Below are 14,750 nucleotides of genomic sequence, written 5' to 3'. Positions count from 1 at the left end.
CTCGAGCACCCCGAAGACTTGTTGAGCCCTCGGCAGCGATGGGTTTTAGGCTGTCAAAAGAACTATGGTGTGTGCATGCGCGGGCCAAAGAAAGGCTGAGGCGCCTTCGAGTGTACAAGGATGGAGTGAGCGTGTCCGTCGTTTCCGTAGTGTAGCGGTTGTCACGTCTGCTTCACACGCAGAAGGTCCCCGGTTCGATCCCGGGCGGGAACAGTATTTTCCTGCCTATGTCGCATACTACTCCAGTGAGCCACGTCATGTGTGGATCTGCTGCATGTACCTTCGTCATGCAAGTGCCGCATTTATTGAATTTTTAAGTTACGATGGCAACCTTGTTACAAGTTGTCTGTGAAGCAAGCCTGAAAGCAGTAGTTTCCGTGGTGTAGCGGTTATCACGTCAGCCTAACACGCAGAAGGTTCCCGGTTCGATCCCGGGCGGAAACACTTTTTCATCACTTTAAACCGACAAGCATTTGCTACGATCTGTACCGAAACCTTGGTAATCGCCTTCATACGACGGACCAGAGTGTCAGTTCCTTAGAGCAAATATGAAATTAGCTTTACATTGACGGGCAGTTTTTTGCGCTGACTCAGCCACCGACGTGCGACCAGTTTGCACAAAACGCTAGGGCTCGTCCGGGATTTGAACCCGGGACCTCCTGCACCCTAAGCAGGAATCATACCCCTAGACCAACGAGCCCTGTGACAGCGCGAGCGCCAAATATTCCAGCAAACTGCGTCCCTCGAAGTCGTCCAGGGTGCTCTTCGAGTCTGGTGCGGCTGGCGGGATGGGGGAGGTGCTCTCTGCCGGCAGTGCTGTTCTTCGACAGACTGTGTAGCGACACAATGGGTCATGGGCAGCACCGTTCTCGGAGGTGCCGTGGCCCGCGGTCGGCGGCCTCCCAGCGCTATTGGCATCTTCATGTAAAGCTGCAGCTGGGCTCGCACTGCCTGCTGCTAAGGAGGTGATTGTTTTTGCTAATGTGACTTGCAATAACGACTGCGCGAAACGCCGCTATCTCGTTCGGGATGCTACGACAGACACCCTCTCGAGCACCCCGAAGACTTGTTGAGCCCTCGGCAGCGATGGGTTTTAGGCTGTCAAAAGAACTATGGTGTGTGCATGCGCGGGCCAAAGAAAGGCTGAGGCGCCTTCGAGTGTACAAGGATGGAGTGAGCGTGTCCGTCGTTTCCGTAGTGTAGCGGTTGTCACGTCTGCTTCACACGCAGAAGGTCCCCGGTTCGATCCCGGGCGGGAACAGTATTTTCCTGCCTATGTCGCATACTACTCCAGTGAGCCACGTCATGTGTGGATCTGCTGCATGTACCTTCGTCATGCAAGTGCCGCATTTATTGAATTTTTAAGTTACGATGGCAACCTTGTTACAAGTTGTCTGTGAAGCAAGCCTGAAAGCAGTAGTTTCCGTGGTGTAGCGGTTATCACGTCAGCCTAACACGCAGAAGGTTCCCGGTTCGATCCCGGGCGGAAACACTTTTTCATCACTTTAAACCGACAAGCATTTGCTACGATCTGTACCGAAACCTTGGTAATCGCCTTCATACGACGGACCAGAGTGTCAGTTCCTTAGAGCAAATATGAAATTAGCTTTACATTGACGGGCAGTTTTTTGCGCTGACTCAGCCACCGACGTGCGACCAGTTTGCACAAAACGCTAGGGCTCGTCCGGGATTTGAACCCGGGACCTCCTGCACCCTAAGCAGGAATCATACCCCTAGACCAACGAGCCCTGTGACAGCGCGAGCGCCAAATATTCCAGCAAACTGCGTCCCTCGAAGTCGTCCAGGGTGCTCTTCGAGTCTGGTGCGGCTGGCGGGATGGGGGAGGTGCTCTCTGCCGGCAGTGCTGTTCTTCGACAGACTGTGTAGCGACACAATGGGTCATGGGCAGCACCGTTCTCGGAGGTGCCGTGGCCCGCGGTCGGCGGCCTCCCAGCGCTATTGGCATCTTCATGTAAAGCTGCAGCTGGGCTCGCACTGCCTGCTGCTAAGGAGGTGATTGTTTTTGCTAATGTGACTTGCAATAACGACTGCGCGAAACGCCGCTATCTCGTTCGGGATGCTACGACAGACACCCTCTCGAGCACCCCGAAGACTTGTTGAGCCCTCGGCAGCGATGGGTTTTAGGCTGTCAAAAGAACTATGGTGTGTGCATGCGCGGGCCAAAGAAAGGCTGAGGCGCCTTCGAGTGTACAAGGATGGAGTGAGCGTGTCCGTCGTTTCCGTAGTGTAGCGGTTGTCACGTCTGCTTCACACGCAGAAGGTCCCCGGTTCGATCCCGGGCGGGAACAGTATTTTCCTGCCTATGTCGCATACTACTCCAGTGAGCCACGTCATGTGTGGATCTGCTGCATGTACCTTCGTCATGCAAGTGCCGCATTTATTGAATTTTTAAGTTACGATGGCAACCTTGTTACAAGTTGTCTGTGAAGCAAGCCTGAAAGCAGTAGTTTCCGTGGTGTAGCGGTTATCACGTCAGCCTAACACGCAGAAGGTTCCCGGTTCGATCCCGGGCGGAAACACTTTTTCATCACTTTAAACCGACAAGCATTTGCTACGATCTGTACCGAAACCTTGGTAATCGCCTTCATACGACGGACCAGAGTGTCAGTTCCTTAGAGCAAATATGAAATTAGCTTTACATTGACGGGCAGTTTTTTGCGCTGACTCAGCCACCGACGTGCGACCAGTTTGCACAAAACGCTAGGGCTCGTCCGGGATTTGAACCCGGGACCTCCTGCACCCTAAGCAGGAATCATACCCCTAGACCAACGAGCCCTGTGACAGCGCGAGCGCCAAATATTCCAGCAAACTGCGTCCCTCGAAGTCGTCCAGGGTGCTCTTCGAGTCTGGTGCGGCTGGCGGGATGGGGGAGGTGCTCTCTGCCGGCAGTGCTGTTCTTCGACAGACTGTGTAGCGACACAATGGGTCATGGGCAGCACCGTTCTCGGAGGTGCCGTGGCCCGCGGTCGGCGGCCTCCCAGCGCTATTGGCATCTTCATGTAAAGCTGCAGCTGGGCTCGCACTGCCTGCTGCTAAGGAGGTGATTGTTTTTGCTAATGTGACTTGCAATAACGACTGCGCGAAACGCCGCTATCTCGTTCGGGATGCTACGACAGACACCCTCTCGAGCACCCCGAAGACTTGTTGAGCCCTCGGCAGCGATGGGTTTTAGGCTGTCAATAGAACTATGGTGTGTGCATGCGCGGGCCAAAGAAAGGCTGAGGCGCCTTCGAGTGTACAAGGATGGAGTGAGCGTGTCCGTCGTTTCCGTAGTGTAGCGGTTATCACGTCTGCTTCACACGCAGAAGGTCCCCGGTTCGATCCCGGGCGGGAACAGTATTTTCCTGCCTATGTCGCATACTACTCCAGTGAGCCACGTCATGTGTGGATCTGCTGCATGTACCTTCGTCATGCAAGTGCCGCATTTATTGAATTTTTAAGTTACGATGGCAACCTTGTTACAAGTTGTCTGTGAAGCAAGCCTGAAAGCAGTAGTTTCCGTGGTGTAGCGGTTATCACGTCTGCCTAACACGCAGAAGGTCCCCGGTTCGATCCCGGGCGGAAACACTTTTTCATCACTTTAAACCGACAAGCATTTGCTACGATCTGTACCGAAACCTTGGTAATCACCTTCATACGTCGGACCAGAGGGTCAGTTCCTTAGAGCAAATATGAAATTAGCTTTACATTGACGGGCAGTTTTTTGCGCTGACTCAGCCACCGACGTGCGACCAGTTTGCACAAAACGCTAGGGCTCGTCCGGGATTTGAACCCGGGACCTCCTGCACCCTAAGCAGGAATCATACCCCTAGACCAACGAGCCCTGTGACAGCGCGAGCGCCAAATATTCCAGCAAACTGCGTCCCTCGAAGTCGTCCAGGGTGCTCTTCGAGTCTGGTGCGGCTGGCGGGATGGGGGAGGTGCTCTCTGCCGGCAGTGCTGTTCTTCGACAGACTGTGTAGCGACACAATGGGTCATGGGCAGCACCGTTCTCGGAGGTGCCGTGGCCCGCGGTCGGCGGCCTCCCAGCGCTATTGGCATCTTCATGTAAAGCTGCAGCTGGGCTCGCACTGCCTGCTGCTAAGGAGGTGATTGTTTTTGCTAATGTGACTTGCAATAACGACTGCGCGAAACGCCGCTATCTCGTTCGGGATGCTACGACAGACACCCTCTCGAGCACCCCGAAGACTTGTTGAGCCCTCGGCAGCGATGGGTTTTAGGCTGTCAAAAGAACTATGGTGTGTGCATGCGCGGGCCAAAGAAAGGCTGAGGCGCCTTCGAGTGTACAAGGATGGAGTGAGCGTGTCCGTCGTTTCCGTAGTGTAGCGGTTATCACGTCTGCTTCACACGCAGAAGGTCCCCGGTTCGATCCCGGGCGGGAACAGTATTTTCCTGCCTATGTCGCATACTACTCCAGTGAGCCACGTCATGTGTGGATCTGCTGCATGTACCTTCGTCATGCAAGTGCCGCATTTATTGAATTTTTAAGTTACGATGGCAACCTTGTTACAAGTTGTCTGTGAAGCAAGCCTGAAAGCAGTAGTTTCCGTGGTGTAGCGGTTATCACTTCTGCCTAACACGCAGAAGGTCCCCGGTTCGATCCCGGGCGGAAACACTTTTTCATCACTTTAAACCGACAAGCATTTGCTACGATCTGTACCGAAACCTTGGTAATCACCTTCATACGTCGGACCAGAGGGTCAGTTCCTTAGAGCAAATATGAAATTAGCTTTACATTGACGGGCAGTTTTTTGCGCTGACTCAGCCACCGACGTGCGACCAGTTTGCACAAAACGCTAGGGCTCGTCCGGGATTTGAACCCGGGACCTCCTGCACCCTAAGCAGGAATCATACCCCTAGACCAACGAGCCCTGTGACAGCGCGAGCGCCAAATATTCCAGCAAACTGCGTCCCTCGAAGTCGTCCAGGGTGCTCTTCGAGTCTGGTGCGGCTGGCGGGATGGGGGAGGTGCTCTCTGCCGGCAGTGCTGTTCTTCGACAGACTGTGTAGCGACACAATGGGTCATGGGCAGCACCGTTCTCGGAGGTGCCGTGGCCCGCGGTCGGCGGCCTCCCAGCGCTATTGGCATCTTCATGTAAAGCTGCAGCTGGGCTCGCACTGCCTGCTGCTAAGGAGGTGATTGTTTTTGCTAATGTGACTTGCAATAACGACTGCGCGAAACGCCGCTATCTCGTTCGGGATGCTACGACAGACACCCTCTCGAGCACCCCGAAGACTTGTTGAGCCCTCGGCAGCGATGGGTTTTAGGCTGTCAAAAGAACTATGGTGTGTGCATGCGCGGGCCAAAGAAAGGCTGAGGCGCCTTCGAGTGTACAAGGATGGAGTGAGCGTGTCCGTCGTTTCCGTAGTGTAGCGGTTGTCACGTCTGCTTCACACGCAGAAGGTCCCCGGTTCGATCCCGGGCGGGAACAGTATTTTCCTGCCTATGTCGCATACTACTCCAGTGAGCCACGTCATGTGTGGATCTGCTGCATGTACCTTCGTCATGCAAGTGCCGCATTTATTGAATTTTTAAGTTACGATGGCAACCTTGTTACAAGTTGTCTGTGAAGCAAGCCTGAAAGCAGTAGTTTCCGTGGTGTAGCGGTTATCACGTCAGCCTAACACGCAGAAGGTTCCCGGTTCGATCCCTGGCGGAAACACTTTTTCATCACTTTAAACCGACAAGCATTTGCTACGATCTGTACCGAAACCTTGGTAATCGCCTTCATACGACGGACCAGAGGGTCAGTTCCTTAGAGCAAATATGAAATTAGCTTTACATTGACGGGCAGTTTTTTGCGCTGACTCAGCCACCGACGTGCGACCAGTTTGCACAAAACGCTAGGGCTCGTCCGGGATTTGAACCCGGGACCTCCTGCACCCTAAGCAGGAATCATACCCCTAGACCAACGAGCCCTGTGACAGCGCGAGCGCCAAATATTCCAGCAAACTGCGTCCCTCGAAGTCGTCCAGGGTGCTCTTCGAGTCTGGTGCGGCTGGCGGGATGGGGGAGGTGCTCTCTGCCGGCAGTGCTGTTCTTCGACAGACTGTGTAGCGACACAATGGGTCATGGGCAGCACCGTTCTCGGAGGTGCCGTGGCCCGCGGTCGGCGGCCTCCCAGCGCTATTGGCATCTTCATGTAAAGCTGCAGCTGGGCTCGCACTGCCTGCTGCTAAGGAGGTGATTGTTTTTGCTAATGTGACTTGCAATAACGACTGCGCGAAACGCCGCTATCTCGTTCGGGATGCTACGACAGACACCCTCTCGAGCACCCCGAAGACTTGTTGAGCCCTCGGCAGCGATGGGTTTTAGGCTGTCAATAGAACTATGGTGTGTGCATGCGCGGGCCAAAGAAAGGCTGAGGCGCCTTCGAGTGTACAAGGATGGAGTGAGCGTGTCCGTCGTTTCCGTAGTGTAGCGGTTGTCACGTCTGCTTCACACGCAGAAGGTCCCCGGTTCGATCCCGGGCGGGAACAGTATTTTCCTGCCTATGTCGCATACTACTCCAGTGAGCCACGTCATGTGTGGATCTGCTGCATGTACCTTCGTCATGCAAGTGCCGCATTTATTGAATTTTTAAGTTACGATGGCAACCTTGTTACAAGTTGTCTGTGAAGCAAGCCTGAAAGCAGTAGTTTCCGTGGTGTAGCGGTTATCACGTCAGCCTAACACGCAGAAGGTTCCCGGTTCGATCCCTGGCGGAAACACTTTTTCATCACTTTAAACCGACAAGCATTTGCTACGATCTGTACCGAAACCTTGGTAATCGCCTTCATACGACGGACCAGAGGGTCAGTTCCTTAGAGCAAATATGAAATTAGCTTTACATTGACGGGCAGTTTTTTGCGCTGACTCAGCCACCGACGTGCGACCAGTTTGCACAAAACGCTAGGGCTCGTCCGGGATTTGAACCCGGGACCTCCTGCACCCTAAGCAGGAATCATACCCCTAGACCAACGAGCCCTGTGACAGCGCGAGCGCCAAATATTCCAGCAAACTGCGTCCCTCGAAGTCGTCCAGGGTGCTCTTCGAGTCTGGTGCGGCTGGCGGGATGGGGGAGGTGCTCTCTGCCGGCAGTGCTGTTCTTCGACAGACTGTGTAGCGACACAATGGGTCATGGGCAGCACCGTTCTCGGAGGTGCCGTGGCCCGCGGTCGGCGGCCTCCCAGCGCTATTGGCATCTTCATGTAAAGCTGCAGCTGGGCTCGCACTGCCTGCTGCTAAGGAGGTGATTGTTTTTGCTAATGTGACTTGCAATAACGACTGCGCGAAACGCCGCTATCTCGTTCGGGATGCTACGACAGACACCCTCTCGAGCACCCCGAAGACTTGTTGAGCCCTCGGCAGCGATGGGTTTTAGGCTGTCAATAGAACTATGGTGTGTGCATGCGCGGGCCAAAGAAAGGCTGAGGCGCCTTCGAGTGTACAAGGATGGAGTGAGCGTGTCCGTCGTTTCCGTAGTGTAGCGGTTATCACGTCTGCTTCACACGCAGAAGGTCCCCGGTTCGATCCCGGGCGGGAACAGTATTTTCCTGCCTATGTCGCATACTACTCCAGTGAGCCACGTCATGTGTGGATCTGCTGCATGTACCTTCGTCATGCAAGTGCCGCATTTATTGAATTTTTAAGTTACGATGGCAACCTTGTTACAAGTTGTCTGTGAAGCAAGCCTGAAAGCAGTAGTTTCCGTGGTGTAGCGGTTATCACGTCTGCCTAACACGCAGAAGGTCCCCGGTTCGATCCCGGGCGGAAACACTTTTTCATCACTTTAAACCGACAAGCATTTGCTACGATCTGTACCGAAACCTTGGTAATCACCTTCATACGTCGGACCAGAGGGTCAGTTCCTTAGAGCAAATATGAAATTAGCTTTACATTGACGGGCAGTTTTTTGCGCTGACTCAGCCACCGACGTGCGACCAGTTTGCACAAAACGCTAGGGCTCGTCCGGGATTTGAACCCGGGACCTCCTGCACCCTAAGCAGGAATCATACCCCTAGACCAACGAGCCCTGTGACAGCGCGAGCGCCAAATATTCCAGCAAACTGCGTCCCTCGAAGTCGTCCAGGGTGCTCTTCGAGTCTGGTGCGGCTGGCGGGATGGGGGAGGTGCTCTCTGCCGGCAGTGCTGTTCTTCGACAGACTGTGTAGCGACACAATGGGTCATGGGCAGCACCGTTCTCGGAGGTGCCGTGGCCCGCGGTCGGCGGCCTCCCAGCGCTATTGGCATCTTCATGTAAAGCTGCAGCTGGGCTCGCACTGCCTGCTGCTAAGGAGGTGATTGTTTTTGCTAATGTGACTTGCAATAACGACTGCGCGAAACGCCGCTATCTCGTTCGGGATGCTACGACAGACACCCTCTCGAGCACCCCGAAGACTTGTTGAGCCCTCGGCAGCGATGGGTTTTAGGCTGTCAAAAGAACTATGGTGTGTGCATGCGCGGGCCAAAGAAAGGCTGAGGCGCCTTCGAGTGTACAAGGATGGAGTGAGCGTGTCCGTCGTTTCCGTAGTGTAGCGGTTGTCACGTCTGCTTCACACGCAGAAGGTCCCCGGTTCGATCCCGGGCGGGAACAGTATTTTCCTGCCTATGTCGCATACTACTCCAGTGAGCCACGTCATGTGTGGATCTGCTGCATGTACCTTCGTCATGCAAGTGCCGCATTTATTGAATTTTTAAGTTACGATGGCAACCTTGTTACAAGTTGTCTGTGAAGCAAGCCTGAAAGCAGTAGTTTCCGTGGTGTAGCGGTTATCACGTCAGCCTAACACGCAGAAGGTTCCCGGTTCGATCCCTGGCGGAAACACTTTTTCATCACTTTAAACCGACAAGCATTTGCTACGATCTGTACCGAAACCTTGGTAATCGCCTTCATACGACGGACCAGAGGGTCAGTTCCTTAGAGCAAATATGAAATTAGCTTTACATTGACGGGCAGTTTTTTGCGCTGACTCAGCCACCGACGTGCGACCAGTTTGCACAAAACGCTAGGGCTCGTCCGGGATTTGAACCCGGGACCTCCTGCACCCTAAGCAGAAATCATACCCCTAGACCAACGAGCCCTGTGACAGCGCGAGCGCCAAATATTCCAGCAAACTGCGTCCCTCGAAGTCGTCCAGGGTGCTCTTCGAGTCTGGTGCGGCTGGCGGGATGGGGGAGGTGCTCTCTGCCGGCAGTGCTGTTCTTCGACAGACTGTGTAGCGACACAATGGGTCATGGGCAGCACCGTTCTCGGAGGTGCCGTGGCCCGCGGTCGGCGGCCTCCCAGCGCTATTGGCATCTTCATGTAAAGCTGCAGCTGGGCTCGCACTGCCTGCTGCTAAGGAGGTGATTGTTTTTGCTAATGTGACTTGCAATAACGACTGCGCGAAACGCCGCTATCTCGTTCGGGATGCTACGACAGACACCCTCTCGAGCACCCCGAAGACTTGTTGAGCCCTCGGCAGCGATGGGTTTTAGGCTGTCAAAAGAACTATGGTGTGTGCATGCGCGGGCCAAAGAAAGGCTGAGGCGCCTTCGAGTGTACAAGGATGGAGTGAGCGTGTCCGTCGTTTCCGTAGTGTAGCGGTTGTCACGTCTGCTTCACACGCAGAAGGTCCCCGGTTCGATCCCGGGCGGGAACAGTATTTTCCTGCCTATGTCGCATACTACTCCAGTGAGCCACGTCATGTGTGGATCTGCTGCATGTACCTTCGTCATGCAAGTGCCGCATTTATTGAATTTTTAAGTTACGATGGCAACCTTGTTACAAGTTGTCTGTGAAGCAAGCCTGAAAGCAGTAGTTTCCGTGGTGTAGCGGTTATCACGTCAGCCTAACACGCAGAAGGTTCCCGGTTCGATCCCTGGCGGAAACACTTTTTCATCACTTTAAACCGACAAGCATTTGCTACGATCTGTACCGAAACCTTGGTAATCGCCTTCATACGACGGACCAGAGGGTCAGTTCCTTAGAGCAAATATGAAATTAGCTTTACATTGACGGGCAGTTTTTTGCGCTGACTCAGCCACCGACGTGCGACCAGTTTGCACAAAACGCTAGGGCTCGTCCGGGATTTGAACCCGGGACCTCCTGCACCCTAAGCAGAAATCATACCCCTAGACGAACGAGCCCTGTGACAGCGCGAGCGCCAAATATTCCAGCAAACTGCGTCCCTCGAAGTCGTCCAGGGTGCTCTTCGAGTCTGGTGCGGCTGGCGGGATGGGGGAGGTGCTCTCTGCCGGCAGTGCTGTTCTTCGACAGACTGTGTAGCGACACAATGGGTCATGGGCAGCACCGTTCTCGGAGGTGCCGTGGCCCGCGGTCGGCGGCCTCCCAGCGCTATTGGCATCTTCATGTAAAGCTGCAGCTGGGCTCGCACTGCCTGCTGCTAAGGAGGTGATTGTTTTTGCTAATGTGACTTGCAATAACGACTGCGCGAAACGCCGCTATCTCGTTCGGGATGCTACGACAGACACCCTCTCGAGCACCCCGAAGACTTGTTGAGCCCTCGGCAGCGATGGGTTTTAGGCTGTCAATAGAACTATGGTGTGTGCATGCGCGGGCCAAAGAAAGGCTGAGGCGCCTTCGAGTGTACAAGGATGGAGTGAGCGTGTCCGTCGTTTCCGTAGTGTAGCGGTTATCACGTCTGCTTCACACGCAGAAGGTCCCCGGTTCGATCCTGGGCGGGAACAGTATTTTCCTGCCTATGTCGCATACTACTCCAGTGAGCCACGTCATGTGTGGATCTGCTGCATGTACCTTCGTCATGCAAGTGCCGCATTTATTGAATTTTTAAGTTACGATGGCAACCTTGTTACAAGTTGTCTGTGAAGCAAGCCTGAAAGCAGTAGTTTCCGTGGTGTAGCGGTTATCACTTCTGCCTAACACGCAGAAGGTCCCCTGTTCGATCCCGGGCGGAAACACTTTTTCATCACTTTAAACCGACAAGCATTTGCTACGATCTGTACCGAAACCTTGGTAATCACCTTCATACGTCGGACCAGAGGGTCAGTTCCTTAGAGCAAATATGAAATTAGCTTTACATTGACGGGCAGTTTTTTGCGCTGACTCAGCCACCGACGTGCGACCAGTTTGCACAAAACGCTAGGGCTCGTCCGGGATTTGAACCCGGGACCTCCTGCACCCTAAGCAGGAATCATACCCCTAGACCAACGAGCCCTGTGACAGCGCGAGCGCCAAATATTCCAGCAAACTGCGTCCCTCGAAGTCGTCCAGGGTGCTCTTCGAGTCTGGTGCGGCTGGCGGGATGGGGGAGGTGCTCTCTGCCGGCAGTGCTGTTCTTCGACAGACTGTGTAGCGACACAATGGGTCATGGGCAGCACCGTTCTCGGAGGTGCCGTGGCCCGCGGTCGGCGGCCTCCCAGCGCTATTGGCATCTTCATGTAAAGCTGCAGCTGGGCTCGCACTGCCTGCTGCTAAGGAGGTGATTGTTTTTGCTAATGTGACTTGCAATAACGACTGCGCGAAACGCCGCTATCTCGTTCGGGATGCTACGACAGACACCCTCTCGAGCACCCCGAAGACTTGTTGAGCCCTCGGCAGCGATGGGTTTTAGGCTGTCAAAAGAACTATGGTGTGTGCATGCGCGGGCCAAAGAAAGGCTGAGGCGCCTTCGAGTGTACAAGGATGGAGTGAGCGTGTCCGTCGTTTCCGTAGTGTAGCGGTTGTCACGTCTGCTTCACACGCAGAAGGTCCCCGGTTCGATCCCGGGCGGGAACAGTATTTTCCTGCCTATGTCGCATACTACTCCAGTGAGCCACGTCATGTGTGGATCTGCTGCATGTACCTTCGTCATGCAAGTGCCGCATTTATTGAATTTTTAAGTTACGATGGCAACCTTGTTACAAGTTGTCTGTGAAGCAAGCCTGAAAGCAGTAGTTTCCGTGGTGTAGCGGTTATCACGTCAGCCTAACACGCAGAAGGTTCCCGGTTCGATCCCGGGCGGAAACACTTTTTCATCACTTTAAACCGACAAGCATTTGCTACGATCTGTACCGAAACCTTGGTAATCGCCTTCATACGACGGACCAGAGGGTCAGTTCCTTAGAGCAAATATGAAATTAGCTTTACATTGACGGGCAGTTTTTTGCGCTGACTCAGCCACCGACGTGCGACCAGTTTGCACAAAACGCTAGGGCTCGTCCGGGATTTGAACCCGGGACCTCCTGCACCCTAAGCAGGAATCATACCCCTAGACCAACGAGCCCTGTGACAGCGCGAGCGCCAAATATTCCAGCAAACTGCGTCCCTCGAAGTCGTCCAGGGTGCTCTTCGAGTCTGGTGCGGCTGGCGGGATGGGGGAGGTGCTCTCTGCCGGCAGTGCTGTTCTTCGACAGACTGTGTAGCGACACAATGGGTCATGGGCAGCACCGTTCTCGGAGGTGCCGTGGCCCGCGGTCGGCGGCCTCCCAGCGCTATTGGCATCTTCATGTAAAGCTGCAGCTGGGCTCGCACTGCCTGCTGCTAAGGAGGTGATTGTTTTTGCTAATGTGACTTGCAATAACGACTGCGCGAAACGCCGCTATCTCGTTCGGGATGCTACGACAGACACCCTCTCGAGCACCCCGAAGACTTGTTGAGCCCTCGGCAGCGATGGGTTTTAGGCTGTCAAAAGAACTATGGTGTGTGCATGCGCGGGCCAAAGAAAGGCTGAGGCGCCTTCGAGTGTACAAGGATGGAGTGAGCGTGTCCGTCGTTTCCGTAGTGTAGCGGTTGTCACGTCTGCTTCACACGCAGAAGGTCCCCGGTTCGATCCCGGGCGGGAACAGTATTTTCCTGCCTATGTCGCATACTACTCCAGTGAGCCACGTCATGTGTGGATCTGCTGCATGTACCTTCGTCATGCAAGTGCCGCATTTATTGAATTTTTAAGTTACGATGGCAACCTTGTTACAAGTTGTCTGTGAAGCAAGCCTGAAAGCAGTAGTTTCCGTGGTGTAGCGGTTATCACGTCAGCCTAACACGCAGAAGGTTCCCGGTTCGATCCCGGGCGGAAACACTTTTTCATCACTTTAAACCGACAAGCATTTGCTACGATCTGTACCGAAACCTTGGTAATCGCCTTCATACGACGGACCAGAGTGTCAGTTCCTTAGAGCAAATATGAAATTAGCTTTACATTGACGGGCAGTTTTTTGCGCTGACTCAGCCACCGACGTGCGACCAGTTTGCACAAAACGCTAGGGCTCGTCCGGGATTTGAACCCGGGACCTCCTGCACCCTAAGCAGGAATCATACCCCTAGACCAACGAGCCCTGTGACAGCGCGAGCGCCAAATATTCCAGCAAACTGCGTCCCTCGAAGTCGTCCAGGGTGCTCTTCGAGTCTGGTGCGGCTGGCGGGATGGGGGAGGTGCTCTCTGCCGGCAGTGCTGTTCTTCGACAGACTGTGTAGCGACACAATGGGTCATGGGCAGCACCGTTCTCGGAGGTGCCGTGGCCCGCGGTCGGCGGCCTCCCAGCGCTATTGGCATCTTCATGTAAAGCTGCAGCTGGGCTCGCACTGCCTGCTGCTAAGGAGGTGATTGTTTTTGCTAATGTGACTTGCAATAACGACTGCGCGAAACGCCGCTATCTCGTTCGGGATGCTACGACAGACACCCTCTCGAGCACCCCGAAGACTTGTTGAGCCCTCGGCAGCGATGGGTTTTAGGCTGTCAAAAGAACTATGGTGTGTGCATGCGCGGGCCAAAGAAAGGCTGAGGCGCCTTCGAGTGTACAAGGATGGAGTGAGCGTGTCCGTCGTTTCCGTAGTGTAGCGGTTATCACGTCTGCTTCACACGCAGAAGGTCCCCGGTTCGATCCCGGGCGGGAACAGTATTTTCCTGCCTATGTCGCATACTACTCCAGTGAGCCACGTCATGTGTGGATCTGCTGCATGTACCTTCGTCATGCAAGTGCCGCATTTATTGAATTTTTAAGTTACGATGGCAACCTTGTTACAAGTTGTCTGTGAAGCAAGCCTGAAAGCAGTAGTTTCCGTGGTGTAGCGGTTATCACGTCTGCCTAACACGCAGAAGGTCCCCGGTTCGATCCCGGGCGGAAACACTTTTTCATCACTTTAAACCGACAAGCATTTGCTACGATCTGTACCGAAACCTTGGTAATCACCTTCATACGTCGGACCAGAGGGTCAGTTCCTTAGAGCAAATATGAAATTAGCTTTACATTGACGGGCAGTTTTTTGCGCTGACTCAGCCACCGACGTGCGACCAGTTTGCACAAAACGCTAGGGCTCGTCCGGGATTTGAACCCGGGACCTCCTGCACCCTAAGCAGGAATCATACCCCTAGACCAACGAGCCCTGTGACAGCGCGAGCGCCAAATATTCCAGCAAACTGCGTCCCTCGAAGTCGTCCAGGGTGCTCTTCGAGTCTGGTGCGGCTGGCGGGATGGGGGAGGTGCTCTCTGCCGGCAGTGCTGTTCTTCGACAGACTGTGTAGCGACACAATGGGTCATGGGCAGCACCGTTCTCGGAGGTGCCGTGGCCCGCGGTCGGCGGCCTCCCAGCGCTATTGGCATCTTCATGTAAAGCTGCAGCTGGGCTCGCACTGCCTGCTGCTAAGGAGGTGATTGTTTTTGCTAATGTGACTTGCAATAACGACTGCGCGAAACGCCGCTATCTCGTTCGGGATGCTACGACAGACACCCTCTCGAGCACCCCGAAGACTTGTTGAGCCCTCGGCAGCGATGGGTTTTAGGCTGTCAATAGAACTATGGTGTGTGCATG

At 54.4% G+C, this 14,750-nt stretch overlaps 42 non-coding genes across 42 annotated transcripts; 28 read left to right on the top strand and 14 right to left on the bottom strand.

The window, feature by feature from the left end:
- Positions 1-140: 140 nt before the first annotated feature.
- Trnav-cac (transfer RNA valine (anticodon CAC)) lies at positions 141-213 on the top strand. The gene has a single exon. It is a non-coding gene; the product is annotated as a tRNA-Val (tRNA).
- Positions 214-371: 158 nt separating this feature from the next.
- On the top strand, positions 372-444 carry Trnav-aac (transfer RNA valine (anticodon AAC)). The gene has a single exon. It is a non-coding gene; the product is annotated as a tRNA-Val (tRNA).
- A 184-nt stretch (positions 445-628) lies between these two features.
- On the bottom strand, positions 629-700 carry Trnap-agg (transfer RNA proline (anticodon AGG)). The gene has a single exon. It is a non-coding gene; the product is annotated as a tRNA-Pro (tRNA).
- A 488-nt stretch (positions 701-1,188) lies between these two features.
- Positions 1,189-1,261, top strand: Trnav-cac (transfer RNA valine (anticodon CAC)). Its single transcript has one exon. It is a non-coding gene; the product is annotated as a tRNA-Val (tRNA).
- Positions 1,262-1,419: 158 nt separating this feature from the next.
- Positions 1,420-1,492, top strand: Trnav-aac (transfer RNA valine (anticodon AAC)). The gene has a single exon. It is a non-coding gene; the product is annotated as a tRNA-Val (tRNA).
- A 184-nt stretch (positions 1,493-1,676) lies between these two features.
- On the bottom strand, positions 1,677-1,748 carry Trnap-agg (transfer RNA proline (anticodon AGG)). Its single transcript has one exon. It is a non-coding gene; the product is annotated as a tRNA-Pro (tRNA).
- Positions 1,749-2,236: 488 nt separating this feature from the next.
- On the top strand, positions 2,237-2,309 carry Trnav-cac (transfer RNA valine (anticodon CAC)). Its single transcript has one exon. It is a non-coding gene; the product is annotated as a tRNA-Val (tRNA).
- Positions 2,310-2,467: 158 nt separating this feature from the next.
- Trnav-aac (transfer RNA valine (anticodon AAC)) lies at positions 2,468-2,540 on the top strand. Its single transcript has one exon. It is a non-coding gene; the product is annotated as a tRNA-Val (tRNA).
- A 184-nt stretch (positions 2,541-2,724) lies between these two features.
- Positions 2,725-2,796, bottom strand: Trnap-agg (transfer RNA proline (anticodon AGG)). Its single transcript has one exon. It is a non-coding gene; the product is annotated as a tRNA-Pro (tRNA).
- Positions 2,797-3,284: 488 nt separating this feature from the next.
- Positions 3,285-3,357, top strand: Trnav-cac (transfer RNA valine (anticodon CAC)). The gene has a single exon. It is a non-coding gene; the product is annotated as a tRNA-Val (tRNA).
- A 158-nt stretch (positions 3,358-3,515) lies between these two features.
- On the top strand, positions 3,516-3,588 carry Trnav-aac (transfer RNA valine (anticodon AAC)). The gene has a single exon. It is a non-coding gene; the product is annotated as a tRNA-Val (tRNA).
- A 184-nt stretch (positions 3,589-3,772) lies between these two features.
- On the bottom strand, positions 3,773-3,844 carry Trnap-agg (transfer RNA proline (anticodon AGG)). Its single transcript has one exon. It is a non-coding gene; the product is annotated as a tRNA-Pro (tRNA).
- Positions 3,845-4,332: 488 nt separating this feature from the next.
- Trnav-cac (transfer RNA valine (anticodon CAC)) lies at positions 4,333-4,405 on the top strand. The gene has a single exon. It is a non-coding gene; the product is annotated as a tRNA-Val (tRNA).
- A 158-nt stretch (positions 4,406-4,563) lies between these two features.
- Positions 4,564-4,636, top strand: Trnav-aac (transfer RNA valine (anticodon AAC)). The gene has a single exon. It is a non-coding gene; the product is annotated as a tRNA-Val (tRNA).
- Positions 4,637-4,820: 184 nt separating this feature from the next.
- Positions 4,821-4,892, bottom strand: Trnap-agg (transfer RNA proline (anticodon AGG)). The gene has a single exon. It is a non-coding gene; the product is annotated as a tRNA-Pro (tRNA).
- Positions 4,893-5,380: 488 nt separating this feature from the next.
- On the top strand, positions 5,381-5,453 carry Trnav-cac (transfer RNA valine (anticodon CAC)). The gene has a single exon. It is a non-coding gene; the product is annotated as a tRNA-Val (tRNA).
- A 158-nt stretch (positions 5,454-5,611) lies between these two features.
- Trnav-aac (transfer RNA valine (anticodon AAC)) lies at positions 5,612-5,684 on the top strand. Its single transcript has one exon. It is a non-coding gene; the product is annotated as a tRNA-Val (tRNA).
- Positions 5,685-5,868: 184 nt separating this feature from the next.
- On the bottom strand, positions 5,869-5,940 carry Trnap-agg (transfer RNA proline (anticodon AGG)). Its single transcript has one exon. It is a non-coding gene; the product is annotated as a tRNA-Pro (tRNA).
- Positions 5,941-6,428: 488 nt separating this feature from the next.
- Positions 6,429-6,501, top strand: Trnav-cac (transfer RNA valine (anticodon CAC)). The gene has a single exon. It is a non-coding gene; the product is annotated as a tRNA-Val (tRNA).
- A 158-nt stretch (positions 6,502-6,659) lies between these two features.
- Positions 6,660-6,732, top strand: Trnav-aac (transfer RNA valine (anticodon AAC)). Its single transcript has one exon. It is a non-coding gene; the product is annotated as a tRNA-Val (tRNA).
- Positions 6,733-6,916: 184 nt separating this feature from the next.
- Positions 6,917-6,988, bottom strand: Trnap-agg (transfer RNA proline (anticodon AGG)). Its single transcript has one exon. It is a non-coding gene; the product is annotated as a tRNA-Pro (tRNA).
- A 488-nt stretch (positions 6,989-7,476) lies between these two features.
- Positions 7,477-7,549, top strand: Trnav-cac (transfer RNA valine (anticodon CAC)). Its single transcript has one exon. It is a non-coding gene; the product is annotated as a tRNA-Val (tRNA).
- Positions 7,550-7,707: 158 nt separating this feature from the next.
- On the top strand, positions 7,708-7,780 carry Trnav-aac (transfer RNA valine (anticodon AAC)). The gene has a single exon. It is a non-coding gene; the product is annotated as a tRNA-Val (tRNA).
- A 184-nt stretch (positions 7,781-7,964) lies between these two features.
- Positions 7,965-8,036, bottom strand: Trnap-agg (transfer RNA proline (anticodon AGG)). The gene has a single exon. It is a non-coding gene; the product is annotated as a tRNA-Pro (tRNA).
- Positions 8,037-8,524: 488 nt separating this feature from the next.
- Positions 8,525-8,597, top strand: Trnav-cac (transfer RNA valine (anticodon CAC)). Its single transcript has one exon. It is a non-coding gene; the product is annotated as a tRNA-Val (tRNA).
- A 158-nt stretch (positions 8,598-8,755) lies between these two features.
- On the top strand, positions 8,756-8,828 carry Trnav-aac (transfer RNA valine (anticodon AAC)). Its single transcript has one exon. It is a non-coding gene; the product is annotated as a tRNA-Val (tRNA).
- Positions 8,829-9,012: 184 nt separating this feature from the next.
- On the bottom strand, positions 9,013-9,084 carry Trnap-agg (transfer RNA proline (anticodon AGG)). Its single transcript has one exon. It is a non-coding gene; the product is annotated as a tRNA-Pro (tRNA).
- A 488-nt stretch (positions 9,085-9,572) lies between these two features.
- Trnav-cac (transfer RNA valine (anticodon CAC)) lies at positions 9,573-9,645 on the top strand. Its single transcript has one exon. It is a non-coding gene; the product is annotated as a tRNA-Val (tRNA).
- A 158-nt stretch (positions 9,646-9,803) lies between these two features.
- Positions 9,804-9,876, top strand: Trnav-aac (transfer RNA valine (anticodon AAC)). The gene has a single exon. It is a non-coding gene; the product is annotated as a tRNA-Val (tRNA).
- Positions 9,877-10,060: 184 nt separating this feature from the next.
- On the bottom strand, positions 10,061-10,132 carry Trnap-agg (transfer RNA proline (anticodon AGG)). The gene has a single exon. It is a non-coding gene; the product is annotated as a tRNA-Pro (tRNA).
- A 488-nt stretch (positions 10,133-10,620) lies between these two features.
- On the top strand, positions 10,621-10,693 carry Trnav-cac (transfer RNA valine (anticodon CAC)). The gene has a single exon. It is a non-coding gene; the product is annotated as a tRNA-Val (tRNA).
- A 158-nt stretch (positions 10,694-10,851) lies between these two features.
- Trnav-aac (transfer RNA valine (anticodon AAC)) lies at positions 10,852-10,924 on the top strand. Its single transcript has one exon. It is a non-coding gene; the product is annotated as a tRNA-Val (tRNA).
- A 184-nt stretch (positions 10,925-11,108) lies between these two features.
- On the bottom strand, positions 11,109-11,180 carry Trnap-agg (transfer RNA proline (anticodon AGG)). Its single transcript has one exon. It is a non-coding gene; the product is annotated as a tRNA-Pro (tRNA).
- A 488-nt stretch (positions 11,181-11,668) lies between these two features.
- Trnav-cac (transfer RNA valine (anticodon CAC)) lies at positions 11,669-11,741 on the top strand. Its single transcript has one exon. It is a non-coding gene; the product is annotated as a tRNA-Val (tRNA).
- A 158-nt stretch (positions 11,742-11,899) lies between these two features.
- Trnav-aac (transfer RNA valine (anticodon AAC)) lies at positions 11,900-11,972 on the top strand. The gene has a single exon. It is a non-coding gene; the product is annotated as a tRNA-Val (tRNA).
- A 184-nt stretch (positions 11,973-12,156) lies between these two features.
- Positions 12,157-12,228, bottom strand: Trnap-agg (transfer RNA proline (anticodon AGG)). The gene has a single exon. It is a non-coding gene; the product is annotated as a tRNA-Pro (tRNA).
- Positions 12,229-12,716: 488 nt separating this feature from the next.
- Positions 12,717-12,789, top strand: Trnav-cac (transfer RNA valine (anticodon CAC)). Its single transcript has one exon. It is a non-coding gene; the product is annotated as a tRNA-Val (tRNA).
- A 158-nt stretch (positions 12,790-12,947) lies between these two features.
- Positions 12,948-13,020, top strand: Trnav-aac (transfer RNA valine (anticodon AAC)). The gene has a single exon. It is a non-coding gene; the product is annotated as a tRNA-Val (tRNA).
- Positions 13,021-13,204: 184 nt separating this feature from the next.
- Positions 13,205-13,276, bottom strand: Trnap-agg (transfer RNA proline (anticodon AGG)). Its single transcript has one exon. It is a non-coding gene; the product is annotated as a tRNA-Pro (tRNA).
- A 488-nt stretch (positions 13,277-13,764) lies between these two features.
- On the top strand, positions 13,765-13,837 carry Trnav-cac (transfer RNA valine (anticodon CAC)). Its single transcript has one exon. It is a non-coding gene; the product is annotated as a tRNA-Val (tRNA).
- A 158-nt stretch (positions 13,838-13,995) lies between these two features.
- Trnav-aac (transfer RNA valine (anticodon AAC)) lies at positions 13,996-14,068 on the top strand. Its single transcript has one exon. It is a non-coding gene; the product is annotated as a tRNA-Val (tRNA).
- A 184-nt stretch (positions 14,069-14,252) lies between these two features.
- Positions 14,253-14,324, bottom strand: Trnap-agg (transfer RNA proline (anticodon AGG)). Its single transcript has one exon. It is a non-coding gene; the product is annotated as a tRNA-Pro (tRNA).
- Positions 14,325-14,750: the final 426 nt, after the last annotated feature.

Source organism: Schistocerca nitens, chromosome 2 (assembly GCF_023898315.1).
Source record: "Schistocerca nitens isolate TAMUIC-IGC-003100 chromosome 2, iqSchNite1.1, whole genome shotgun sequence".
Taxonomy (NCBI): domain Eukaryota; kingdom Metazoa; phylum Arthropoda; class Insecta; order Orthoptera; family Acrididae; genus Schistocerca; species Schistocerca nitens.
This window is presented reverse-complemented; position numbering and strand designations above follow the sequence as displayed.